Consider the following 14641-nt stretch of genomic DNA (forward strand, 5'->3'; position numbering starts at 1 on the left):
TTCTTTCATCACATTCCCAGTGGGTCAAAAGTTTGCATACACTAAATTGTTATTTGGTAGCATTGCTTTTCAATTGTTTAATTTGGGTCAAACATTTTGGGTTGCCTTCCACAAGCTTTCCACAATAAGTTGGGTGAATGTTGGCCCATTCCTCCTGACAGAGCTGGTGTAACTGAGTTAGGTTTGTAGGCCCCCTTGAATCGCACATGCTTTTTCAGTTCTGCATACACATTTTCTATGGGATTGAGGTCAGGGCTTTGTTATGGCCACTCCAATACCTTGACTTTGTTGAGTTTAAAAAATAAATCTGACACAGTGGTTGCATTAAGGAGAAGTCTTTCTTTAATTCTGTGAATAACACTTGTATATTTTATCAATGTTTATTATGAGTATTTCTGCAAAATCACTGGATGTTTTGGAATCAAAATATTACTGCACGTAAGGCGCCAATGTAAACCGAGATTTTTGGATATACAGTGCTTTGCGAAAGTATTCGGCCCCCTTGAACTTTGCGACCTTTTGCCACATTTCAGGCTTCAAACATAAAGATATAAAACTGTATTTTTTTGTGAAGAATCAACAACAAGTGGGACACAATCATGAAGTGGAACGACATTTATTGGATATTTCAAACTTTTTTAACAATTCAAAAACTGAAAAATTGGGTGTGCAAAATTATTCAAGCCTGAAATGTGGCAAAAGGTCGCAAAGTTCAAGGGGGCCGAATACTTTCGCAAGGCACTGTATATTTCTGCTTTTTGTGACTCCAATCTTTGGCGGGAAAAATGTCTGTGTGTTTTTTTCGACACGGCTATGACCTAACATAATCATATGTTGTGCTTTAGCTGTAAAGCATTTTTTAAATCGGACATGATGGGTAGATTAACTTCTTCGAGATAGGGGGCGCTCTTTTCATTTTTGGATAAAAAACGTTCCCGTTTTAAACAAGATATTTTGTCACGAAAAGATGCTCGACTATGCATATAATTGACAGCTTTGGAAAGAAAAAACTCTGACGTTTCCAAAACTGCAAAGATATTATCTGATGCTACAGGCGAAACCAAGATGAAGTTTCATACAGGAAATGCCCCAGATTCTGAAGGCGCTGTGTTCCAATGTCTCCTTATATGGCTGTGAATGCGCCAGGAATGAGCCTGCCCTTTCTGTCGTTTCCCCAAGGTGTCTGCAGCATTGTGACGTATTTGTAGGCATATCATTGGAAGATTGACCATAAGAGACTACATTTACCAGGTGTCCGCCCGGTGTCCTGTGTCGAAATTATTGCGTAATCTCTTGGTCCATGCGCGTTCCATTTCTTCAGAGGAGAATGTCAACTGCCACGAAGGATTTATCATTGATAGATATGTGAAAAACACTTTGAGGATTGATTCTAAACATCGTTTGCCATGTTTCTGTCGATATTATGGAGTTAATTTGGAAAAAAGTTTGCGTTTTAATGACTTCATTTTCGTTTTTTTTCTTACCCAAACGTGATGAAGAAAACGGAGCGATTTGTCAACACAAATAATATTTTTGTAAAAATTGAACATTTGCTATCTAACTGAGAGTCTCCTCATTGAAAACATCTGAAGTTCTTCAAAGGTAAATGATTTTATTTGAATGCTTTTCTGGTTTTTGTGAAAATGTTGCATGCTGAATGCCAGGCATAATCCTATGCTAGGCTATCAATACTGTTACACAAATGCTTGTTTAGCTATGGTTCAAAAGCTTATTTTGAACATCTGAGATGACAGTGTTGTTAACAAAAGGCTAAGCTTGAGAGCAAATAGATTTATTTCATTTCATTTGCGATTTTCATGAATAGTTAACGTTGCGTTATGCTAATGAGCTTGCGGATAGATTTACACAATCCTGGATACAGGTTTTTTTCATAGCTAAACGTGATGCAGAAAATGAAGCGATTTGTCCTAAACAAATAATCTTTCAGGAAAAACTGAACATTTGCTATCTAACTGAGAGTCTCCTCATTGAAAACATCCGAAGTTCTTCAAAGGTAAATTATTTTATTTGAATGCTTTTCTGGTTTTTGTGAAAATGTTGCCTGCTGAATGCTAACGCTAAATATCAATACTGTTACACAAATGCTTGTTTTGCTATGGTTGAGAAGCATATTTTGAAAATCTGAGATGACAGTGTTGTTAACAAAAGGCTAAGCTTGAGAGCTAGCATATTGATTTCATTTCATTTGCAATTTTCATGAATAGTTAACGTTGCTTTATGGTAATGGTCTTGAGGGTGTAGTCACGATCCCGGATCCGGGATGGCTCGACTCAAGAAGTTAACAAGATGTTTATCTGTCATTTGCTGTATTGGACTTGTTAATGTGTGAAAGTTACATATTTATAAAAAATATTTTTGAATTTTGCGCACTGCCTTTTCAGCGGAATGTTGTCAAGCCATTTTGCCACAACTTTGGAAGTATGTTTGGGGTCATTGTCCATTTGGAAGACCCATTTGTGACCAAGCTTTAACTTCCTGACTGATGTCTTGAGATGTTGCTTCAATATATCCACATCATTTTCCTCCCTCATGACGCCATCCATTTTGTGAAGTGCACCAGTCCCTCCTGCAGCAAAGCACCAACACAACATGATGCTGCCACCCCCGTGCTTCATGGTTGGGATGGTGTTCTTCCGCTTGCAAGCATCCCACTTTTTCCTCCAAACATAACGATGATCATTATGGCCAAAGAGTTCTATTTTTGTTTCATCAGACCAGAGGACATTTCTCCAAATAGTACGATATTTGTCCCCATGTGCAGTTGCAAACCGTAGTCTGGCTTTTTTTATGGCGGGTTTGGAGCAGTGGCTTCTTCCTTGCTGAGCGGCCTTTTAGGTTATGTCTATATAAGACTTGGTTTACTGTGGATATAGATACTTTTGTACCTATTTCCTCCAGCATCTTCATAAGGTCCTTTGCTGTTGTTCTGGGATTGATTTGCACTTTTCGCACCAAAGTACGTTCATCTCCAGGAGACAGAACATGTTTCCTTCTTGAGCGCTATGACGGCTGCGTGGTCCCATGGTGTTTATACTTGCATATTATTGTTTGTATCGATGAACGTGGTACCTTCAGGCATTTGGAAATTTCTCCTTTCTGAAGTCTTGGCTGATTTCTTTTGATTTTCCCATGATGTCAAGCAAAGAGGCACTGCGTTTGAAGGTAGGCCTTGAAATACATCCACAGGTACACCTCCAATTGACTCAAATGATGTCAATTAGCCTATCAGAAGCTTCTAAAGCCATGACATAATTTCTGGAATCTTCCAAGCTGTTTAAAGGCACAGTCAACTTAGTGTACATAAACTTCTGACCCACTGGAATTGTGATACAGTGAATTATAATCTGTCTGTAAAAAATTGTTGGAAAAATTACTTGTGTCATGCACAAAGTATATGTCCTAACCGACTTGCCAAAACTATAGTTTGTTAACAAGAAATTTGTAGAGTGGTTGAAAAACTAGTTTTAATGACTCCAAACTAAGTGTTTGTAAACTTCCGACTTCAACTGTACATTCTCAAGGAGGACTGAAAAAGAGAACGTCTGGTGTCTCAGTAGGGAATCAGCGAGCAGGAGAAAATCTGTCTGAGATTCAACCTGCAGCCCAACTGACAAGGGAGTCCAAATAAATACCCAGCCACTCTTCTCTTCTAGTTTAAACAGTATCTCTCGTCTAACTTAATATTTCTGATAGCTCCACTGTGGAAGGCAAGAAGGTGTTGTAGTGAGGCAAAGCTCTGTGGAATTCACCCATTAATTCCAAAAAGAAAGATTGAGCATTTTTTCGGACAAGCAGAGAAATGTTTGACAGTGTTGCTGGAACACAGTCAAGGGTGAGGTAATTCAGGTGAATCTGCAACTTCACACCCCAACGAGTGCAAAATGAATCCATTTATTTCTCCTTCTTGTAGAACAATGGCTCGGCCACGCAAACTGAGCACGGTGCTCACCTCACTGCTCTCTGACTGGTTGCAGGGCGACTGGAGGGTACCCTGGTGAGGTGGCCCCTAACCTTTAGAGCCAGGAGATATATGAGAATTCTAATCACACTTGATATACAAAAGTATGTGAACAACCCCTTCAAATTAGTGGATTCTGCTATTTCAGCCCCACCCGTTGCTGTCAGGTGTATAAAATCGAGCACACAGCCATGCAATCTCCATAGACAAATATTTGCAGTAGAATGCCCTTACTGAAGAGCTCAGTGACTTTCAACGTGGCACCATCATAGGATGCCACCTCTCCAACAAGTCAGTTTGTCAAATGTCTGCCCTGCTAGAGCTGTAAGTGCTGTTATGGTGAGTGGAAACGTCAAGGAGCAACAATGGCTCAGCCGCAAGTGGTAGGCCACAGAAGCTCACAGAATGTGACAGCCAAGTGCTGATTTGTTTTTTGTCTGTCCTCGGTTGCAACTCCACCAAATTCCAAACTGCCTCTGGAACACAGGAGGTTGGTGGCACCTTAATTGGGGAGGAGAGGCTTGTGGAATTGGCTGGAGCTGAATAAGTGGAATGGGATCAAATACATCAAAAACATGATTTCCGTTCTGGCAATTATTATGAGCCGTCCTCCCCTCAGCATCCCCCACTGGTCTGGAAGCAATGTCAGCACAAGAACTGTTCGTCGAGACCTTCATAAAATGGGTTTCCTTGTCCAAGCAGGCGCACAAAAGTCTAAGATCACCATGCGCAATACCAAGCGCTGGCTGGAGTGGTGTAAAACTCGCCGCCAGTGGCGGATTTAGGTATAGGTGACATGGGCAGCCGCACAGGGCGACATCTTTTCCCGGGGCGGCACAGGGCATAGCGTGCCTCTAACTTTGTACAGTATTAATGCAATTCGTAAAATCAGTCACACTACCAAAAAAACACAATTCATTCATAATACTGTGAATATAGAGTTTCACAGACATATTGTTGCATTTTTTCTGGTTCGTACGAAAGCAAGTCCCCGTAGCAATATTTCAACATCCAGTGGAAATCCTTCCCTCAACAGTGGAGGCTGTTATAGCAAAAAAGGGGAGGGGGATCAACTCCATCAATACCCATGATTTTGGAATGAGATGTTTGACCAGCAGGTGTCCACATACTTTTGCGATGTAGTGTATTTCCTCTTTCTCTCCATCTCTCCTTCCCTCTGTACCTTTCTTTGCTGGTGAGGGAGGCTTGACCTGACCTGATGTTTATGCAGAGAGCAGATGAAGCCAGGAACAATATGTCCCTATGGCCCCTGGTTGTTGTTTTTGCTATGTGGGTGTTCAATTTGATACAACTTTCTTTATTCCCTCAGGGACAGGGTTTTACTCCAGCTAAGGGGTCAGCTGGGTTTATTGTATCAACAACAGTTCTGCATCAGTTAACTCGTCTCTCTTCCTTTCCTAACATACTAGAACCTAAAAAGTGAGCTCCTGGCTGAAAAGTTAAGAAGTACTGAAGTGTAAAAGTCATGGAGGAAGTAGAGCGAGGAAATCAATAAGGAGAATGTATGCTGCCCCTCGAAACACATCACAATGACTTCCTCTACCCTCTCACTCAGACCCCCCAGCCCTTATTCATATAATTATATACAGTCTGATATTTTTTATATATCTCTCCTCTCTTTCCCACTCTTTCCCAAATCACTTTCTCCTCACTTTCCCCTGTCAATACAGTGCCTAGTGAAAGTCTACACACCCCTTGCAGTCTTCACATTTTGTTGTCCTAAAATGTTATCTGAAACCTACTCCACATTTTAAAGTCAAAGTAAAATTATAGAAAAATGTCCTAATTAATACAAAATACAAAAATAAGATGTATTGATTGCGTATGTCTTCACACCGAGTTAATACTTAAAGGTAGACTCAGTGAAATGACGTTGTCACGAGGAGCACTGCAGATATTGAGACGAGTGAGATGCAAGACTTTGCTCTGTCAATCAGACACAGTATATGTGCACAGTCTCGCTTTAAAATGTTACAGCGTGGTAGCCAGGGGACCAAAACAGCAGAGAAGTTGAGCCTCGCACTTCAAAGCTCTTAGTCGTTGTGGAAATTAACCTACTATGCTGTTTACTTTCTGCATCTACGTCATATCACTGAGTCTACCTTTATTAATAATGAACCATTCAGCAGATGCTTTTATTTAAAGCAACCTTTTACGTTTTTTCTCCACCTTTACAGGAGTTACACTCTCGCTCTTCTTTGCTCCCTCTTACTCTCTCTCTCTCTCTCTCTCCTGCTCTCTGCCTCCCTTCCTCCCTCTCAGCCGGAGATCTCTGCTGATCAGGCAGGTTGACGTTTAATGTCATGAGTGTAAGGACTGACGCTGGAGATGAGAAGCAGGTACGGGGAGTCAACATTTAACATAGCACAGACATTAAACAAGACAGGAATAGCGTCAGCACAACGACATACAAACATTCATCCTGCAGCTGGGAACAGAGCTTATAATAATAATAATAATAATAATATATGCCATTTAGCTGACGCTTTTATCCAAAGCGACTTACAGTCATGTGTGCATACATTCTACGTATGGGTGGTCCCGGGAATCGAACCCACTACCCTGGCGTTACAAGCGCCATGCTCTACCAACTGAGCCACAGAAGGACCACAGCTTGGGAACAGAGCTTGGGAACAGACAGATATATGGGAGGTAATGACACAGGTGATTGAGTCCAGGTGAGTCCAATAATTGCTGATTCGCGTGACGGGGAAAGGCGGGTGTGCATAATGATGGTGGCCTTCGAGCGCCAGGGAGGGGGAGCGGGAGCAGGAGTGACATTGAGTCTTGTCCTGGAGGCAGGACTGAGCTATTTCCCCTTAGATAGGCCAGCTTCAAAATGTTCAATATTGTAGAAATTCATGAAAACAAACATTTGCTTTTCAGTCTTAATTTAAAGTTAGGGTTAGCAGTGTGGTTAAGGTTAGGGTTAAAAATCAGATTTGATGACTCTGTGGCTGTGCCAGCTAGTTGCCACTCTGCAGAAATGCCTCCAGAACAAGATTCCACCTGCGCTGGTCAGTGGGAGGGCTGGAACATTCATTGGAGTGCTCCAGATAAAGATGTTGTTAGATCGATACCCTATTAGTAGCCGGCGTAGGTGTGTTGTCATGCAATCATCTAACATTTTTTTGCAGACGAGCTTCAGCCTGTCCATGACAGAGCACTTTCCGCAGGCCATGGGCACACACACAAAGGTACAGGTACAGCAGAAATCTGCCTTCTGCTGCCATCACGACCACAATGGAAAAACAAGAAAACATATACAGACAGGTACACACACGCACGCACGAGCACACGCACACATGCACACACACACAAACAGAAGCTGAGCATGGCATGCAGTGCACAGACAGAGACTGGTCCATTACTCCAGCAAATACCCAGAGGGCATGTTCTTAGACATACAACACATGGCTCAAATTGCCTTCATAAACTATGATTTACTAGCAGGTTACTGCAGCTGCTAGACTGCTCAGTGCATGAACATCATAACAGGCAATTATTTTACAGAAACCTGCAGTTAAAAAAAGAGAAATAATAGTCATAACTACACTATTGACAGCAATGGTCCAAAGAGTACAGCTGGAATCAGAGAATATTAAACCCCTTTATTGACATTCCCCATTTTAATGAGTCAATCACTGCTGGCGCAAAATGTCAACTCATTAGTCATGTTGGCAACGACTAGCTACACCACCCTACCCCATCTTCCAGATCATTTCTATTAGTTTTCTCCTGCAATCTCATCCCCATCGTCTGCCTCTCAGAAGGTCTGTCATTTCACATGCCTGTTCTTCCAAATGTTCAAATCACAACTCCTTCGCTCCATCCCTCCCTCGCTTTTAAAAGAAGGAGTGGTACTGAGAGGGTGAGAAGTGGATACAGAGATACAGACTGAGTGAAAAGTGCTGGTAACACATGAATAGATATAATATTTCTGTCTGCAGCTAAGATCTCATCTGAGTTTGGTGGGCACCTGGGCTCACCCCAGCCCTGCAGTCCCAGAGCACCATGATGGGACTGGCCTCCTCTGCCTCCTCCAGCCCTCTCTGCAAAGTGCAGAGCACCACAGTGCTGCTTTGCTCTCCAGCCCTGTTAATAGAATCTCACACATCTGTTAATGGATCTGTCAGAATTTCCTGAGGGGAGTCATCCTAGTAGAGAAGACGAAGCCCCTTCAACTCTCTTTTTTTCTTTCTTTCTTTCTTTCTTTCTTTCTTTCTTTCTTTCTTTCTTTCTTTCTTTCTTTCTTTCTTTCTTTCTTTCTCTCTCTCTCTCTCAATTCAATTCAGAGGGCTTTATTGGCATGGGAAACATGTGTACATTGTCAGATAATAAACACAAGTGAAAGTAACAATCAGAATTAACAGTAAACATTACACTCACAAACTCAAAGGAAAAAATACATTTCAAAGGTGATAATATAATGGCTGTCTACCAGTGGAGGCTCATCAGAAGAGGATGGGGATGACCATCCTCCTCAATAAATTTCAAAAAATAAAAATGGTAAAACATTTTAAAAGTTATCAATTTTAGATAAAAACAATACTAAATATATTCACGTTACCAAATAATTGATTAAAACACACTATTTTACAATGAAGTTCTAGAGTCACATCAGCAGCACTCTGTTGGGTAGCACCATGGTATAGCCGGAGGACAACCAGCTTCTGTCCTCATCTGGTTACATTGACATCAATAGAAAACAAACCTTGGAGGGTAATGGTTCTCATCCCCTTCCATAGACTTACACAGTAATTATGACAATATCCGGAGGATGTCCTCCAACCTATCAGAGCTTTTGCAGCATGAACTGACATGTTGTCCACCCAATCAAAGGTGCAGATAATTAATCTAGTACTGAAAGCATAAGCTACAGCTAGCTAGCACCGCAGTACATAAACTGTGGTGAGTAGTTGACTCAAAGAGAGAGAAAGACAATAGTTGAACAGTTTTGAACAAATTCATTTCTGAAGAAGAGGCAAGAGAGAGGAAGACATTTTCTGTTTTTTTTCACTTTCAGTTTCACTTACTTTGCGAGAAAATGCAGCTAGCTAGTTTAACCTAATCAAACACCCTGCTCAAACAGAGGAATGCTATGTTAGCTAGCTGACTATGACAATCCCACACAACAATGGAACTCTTCCAAGTCAAGGTAAGATTTTGGTTTTACAAATCTATTGCCACCGAGGCCCGCCGGTGTAACTGCTAAACTGCTTACTGACTGGCAGTACACTAATGTCACTGCATGACATCAAATCAAAATCAAATTTTTGTCACATGCGCTAAATACCACAAGTGAAGAAATTACCATGAAATGCTTATTTACAAGCCCTTAACCAACAATGCAATTCAAGAAATAGAGTTAAGAAAATATTTACAAAATAAACTAAAGTAAAAAAATATATTTAAAAAATAACAATAAAATAACAATAATGAGGCTATATACAGAGGGTACCGGTACCGAGTCAACGTGAGGGAGTTAGATTAGTCGAGGTAATTTGTACATGTATGTAGGGGTAAAGTGACTAGATGATGCATAGATGATAAACAGCGAGTAGGAACGGTGTAAAAACAAATAGTCTGGGTGGCAATTTGTTAATTGTTCAGCAGTCTTATGGCTTGGGAGTAGAAGCTGTTAAGGAGCCTTTTGGACCTAGACTTGGCTCTCCGGTACCGCTTGCTGAGCGGTAGTAGAGAGAACAGTCTATGACTTGGGTGACTGGAGTCTTTGACAATTTTTGGGGCCTTCCTCTGACACCGCCTAGTATATGGGTCCTGGATGGCAAGAAGCCTGGCCCCAGTGATGTACTGGGCTGTACGTCTTCTGAGGGGGAAAGAATTGTCGTGCCCTCTTCACAACTGTTTTGGTGTGTTTGGACCATGATAGTTTGTTGGTGATGTGGACACCAAGGAACTGGAAACTCTCTACCCGCTCCACTACAGGCCCATCTATGTGAATGGGGGTGTGTTCACTCCCCTTTTCCTGTAGTCCATGATCAGCTCCTTTATCTAGCTCACGCTGAGGGAGTAGTTGTTGGCCTGGGGACCACACTGCCACACACCTCTGAGGGGCCCCAGTGTTGAGGATCAGCATGGCAGATGTGTTGTTGCTTAACCTGACCACCTGGGGGCGGCCCGTCAGGAAGTCCAGGATCCAGTTGCAGAGGGAAGTGTTTAGTCCCAGAGTCCTTAGCTTAGTGATGTGCTTTGTGGGCACAATGGTGTTGAAAGCTGAGCTGGAGTCAATGAACAGCATTCTAAAATAGGTGTTCAATTGTCCAGGTTGGAAAGGGCAGTGTGGTGTGCGATTGAGATTGCGTCATCTGTGGCTCTGTTGGGGTGCTATGCGAATTGGAGTGGGTCTAGGGTTTCCAGCATGATGGTGTTGATGTGAGAAATTACCAGTCTTTCAAAGCACTTCATGGCTACCGACATGAGTGCTACGGGGCGGTAATCATTTAGGCAAGTTTCCTTTGGTTTCTTGGGCACAGGGACTATGGTGGTCTGCTTGAAACATGTAGGTATTACAAACTCGGTCAGGGAGAGGTTGAAAATGTCAGTGAAGACACTTGTCAGTTGGTTCGTACATGCTCTGAGTACTAGTAATCCGCCTGACCCTGTAGCCTGTTTGACCTGTTTAAAAGGTAGGGCGGGATCACACAGTCTTCTGGAACAGTATTTCAGTGTTGCTTGCCTCGAAGCAAGCTGAAAAGGCATTTAGCTCATCTGGTAGGCTCGAGTCACTGGGCAGCTCGTGGCTGGGTTTCCCTTTTAGTCCTTAATAGTTTGCAAGCCCTTCCACATACGATGAGCGTCAGAGCTGGTGTAGTAGGATTGAATCCTTGAAAGCGGCAGCTCTTGCCTTTAGCTCGGTGCGGATGTTGCCTTTAATCGATGGCTTCTAGTTGGGATATGTATGTACGGTCACTGTGGGGACGACGTTGTCGAAGCACTTATTAATGAAGCAGGTGACTGAGGTGGTATACTCCTCAATGCCATAGGATGAATATACTCCAGTCTGTGCTAGCAAAACAGTCCTGTAGCGTAGCATCCGCATCATCTGACCACTTACGTATTGAGCGTGTCACTGGTACTTCCTGCTTTCGTTTTTGCTTGTAAGCAGGAATCAGGAGGATATAATTATGGTCAGATTTGCCAAATGTAGTGCGAGGGAGAGCTTTGTATGCGTCTCAGTGTGTGGAGTTTTTTTCCCCTCAGGTTGCACATGTGACTTTCTGGTAGAAATGCGATAAAACAGATTTAAGTTGGCCTGCATTAAAGTCCCCGGCCACTAGGAGCACCACTTCTGGATGAGCATTTTCTTGTTTGCTTATGGCCTTTTACAGCTTGTTGAGTGCGATCTGAGTGCCAGCATTGTTTTTTGGGGGTAAATAGACAGCTACGAATAATATAGATGTGAACTCTCTTGGGTAGACAGTGTTGTTCCAACATGAACAACACTGAGGTACTCTACCTTAGGCGAGCAGTAGTGGGTTTACTAACGACTTAGTTATTTTAGCTATGTTGACTATGACGTTACTTTAGCTAATATCGTGACAACGATGTAGGCTGTGTGTAGCGGTTATGATATGGTTTGGCTTGGAAAGCTTTTTTTCCTGGTCTCCTACAGCTGATGTGTTGTGTATTGAAGTCCACAAGCGAAGGTAAAAGAGGAGAGGAGGAGAACACATAGATGCGAGAAGGAATACAACGTGGCTGTTATGAAAGTGAACTGTGTTTACGCGTGATCAGGGGTGTATTCATTCTGCCGAGTCTGTTGAAAAAAGGTTTTCTTAAACAGAAGCAAACGGAATTAAATGAAACATACCATAATTTGTCCAAAAGTAACTCTCATTTGCAACTGTTGTACTAATGATTACACCCTAGATCAGTTAGATGCAGGCAAAAGTGTGCAAGGCAGTATTGAATGTCTGAATGAATGTTTCTGTGTAATCTGAGAGAGATATGTGTCTCTAAAATAGTCGTACATTTGGCAGTAGGTTAGGAAATGCAGCTCAGTTTCCACCTCATTTTGTAGGCAGTGTTCACATAGCCTGTCTTCTCTTGAGAGCCAGGTCTCTCACTCTTTGGCTTACTGTACTATCATCACAATCTCGTTTCCTCATGTCCTCATTTTCTCTCCATATCTTTCTATCTCACCTCATTCCTCCATCCATCACTCTGTCTTTGGGTATGCATCTATCCATCCTTTCCCTCTTCTGTCTCTACTTCTCTCTCTACTTCCCTCCCTCTCTAAAAAGACTCAAGTGCTGTGAGAGTGTGCCTCTCAAAGCCACAGTCCATGATAGAGCGAGAAGGACATCACATTGCCTTGAGGTTAATTAAAGCTGGGCTGTGCCAGGTGAGACAAATTACGGTTCTACTAACTTACTATACCTGGATGTCAAAACTCCAAGAGCGAGAGTAAAACCACGGTTATACACCACACAGAGGACATGGAAGAGGATATAATAATGCATTTATCTTACATCTTTCATTGATACTGTCTGGATTTAAGCGTCTACAAAACTCCTTCAGATAATCATTTTCTGTGTTGACATATTAAAGGAAGTCGATGACGTTGTTGTGAGGGTATCATTTAAGGATTAAATATGACATTTCTTGCAATATTCCTTATAATACATTCTCTCTCCAGATGCTAAATGGATAATCCACTGCACCAGTGGTGTCAAACATTTGTTTTTTGTAAGATACATTTTTTCAGAGTTAAATGATCTTAATCGACACTGAAATGACTAAAACCAAATTGAAACTGTGTAGAAACGATAATGACCTACATTTATAGTCTCTTCACTCTGTCCAGCTTGCTAACAGTCATCGAAACGAAAGCCAGTCAGGGAGCACAGACAATTCCCAAAGCAGATAGAGGACTATTGAGGAAATATTATCCCCATTTGTTAACGCTTTACTTGACACCCAGCGTCACGGTCATAACCATGTCATAATATGTCATAACAGTTGACATAACTTGTCATAACCTGTCATAATGTGATCATAACACTCTCATGACACATATATTTAGACCTATTGAGACATATATTGCGTTATTTTATGGCTGGTTATGACACCTACAAAAGACTGTCAAAACCCACAAAACCTACCATGGTATTTATTTTATGATTAGTTACATAAGAGTTTCAAAACTCACAAAACATACCACACAAGGCAAAACATTCAATTTAAGTGATAATGCCCTCAAAGCCGGTGTTTGGAGGATATATAGGCACGTATATATTGGCAGGGCATTACCAAGGGTTACCAACATATTCAAATAATGATTGACATATTTACATAAAAAACTTTATTTTGATGAATTTATTCGTACTATTTCATACTTCCACAAGATATAGTCCTGACAGAAATCTAGGGTTGCTACCCAGGCCGGCTGGTCGTGTGTTTTATTGGTTTGGTTGCTAGAGACGTGACCCAATCGTTCAGACTTTTTGTTCTGTATCTTTGGACGCGAACCAGTCATTCGTTCTAAATGTTCCATTGCCATACTGGCTGGCAACGTTCTTCTTCCTTGATTGCTAGCTAGACAACTATGGCTAATTTACAGTCACCTCAAAAAGTGCAGCCAGATTAACAGCAAAATAGCTGCATTTGCATTTGTTTAAACTCTTTCTTGTGGCATTTATCTGGATCCATCCAAACAATGAGCTAATGATGCGTGATTTCGTCAGGTGTTCAGAGGAGCCAACAGCATAACTAACACAATCACTTCAAACTGAAGCTGGAAAGACTGCAACTAGCTGCACTTCGTTTTGTTTTACCTTTTTTCAATTGACATTTCTTCATATTAAAAAGATGTCAGCTGATTCATGATTTCAACCGGCTGAGAAGCGCTGCCTGTCTGTCTCCTCCCGACACGTTCATTACTATGGTACAGCTGGATATCTAATTTGAATATTGAAACAATGTTGCGATTGTCAGAGAGACAGACAGCAAGGTTTATACAAATCTCCACTGTTGGAAACTAAATGTTAGTCTAAAAGAAATGTGAGATAATGTCTAGATGTTTTTTATAGTGGAGATCAAGTTTATAAAGTGCCTGGTTGGGTAGATGAGACCGTGGATTGTGCAGTCAGATGGAACAGAGTAAATAGGCATTTTAACGTCTTAGATTTAGCCGGCGGTAACTTGTGGAATAGACACCGTCTGGAATGTTTTAACCAATCAGTATTAGCCTACTTGTCAACAGAATGTTTATGTTATATAATATTTTCAGAAATTGACCATATTAAATGATAATTGTAATTATGCACACATTGATGTCAGACCTACCCCAATGCTGTGCACCTACCCCAATGCTCTGTTTCTGATGACTGGGATGAATGCAGGAGCAGATTTCAAGAGCAGGATAACACACACTCTTTTTGACTGATGACTGACATAAGGGGTTGTATGTGATAGGCCTATCTGGTTTATATGATAATGATGGTCATAATGCTTCTTGACAGTGTGATGAAGTGTATTTTCTTAGTCCAAGTAAAGTGACACAGGATGGTCATAATGCTTCTTGAAAGTGTCATAAAGTTTATTTCTACAAGTTATTTCAAATATGAGGGAAATAAACATGATTGTAAACAACAACAAAGGAAACAAACTCTCAAA

At 41.4% G+C, this 14641-nt stretch overlaps 1 protein-coding gene across 2 annotated transcripts in view; it reads right to left on the bottom strand.

Annotated features, from left to right (window-relative positions):
- cdh13 (cadherin 13, H-cadherin (heart)) overlaps nt 1-14641 on the bottom strand; it is a 620914-nt gene that overhangs the window by 40668 nt on the left and 565605 nt on the right. The gene's annotated exons all lie outside the window — the stretch shown is intronic.

Source organism: Oncorhynchus keta, chromosome 17, assembly GCF_023373465.1.
Source record: "Oncorhynchus keta strain PuntledgeMale-10-30-2019 chromosome 17, Oket_V2, whole genome shotgun sequence".
NCBI classification, from domain to species: domain Eukaryota; kingdom Metazoa; phylum Chordata; class Actinopteri; order Salmoniformes; family Salmonidae; genus Oncorhynchus; species Oncorhynchus keta.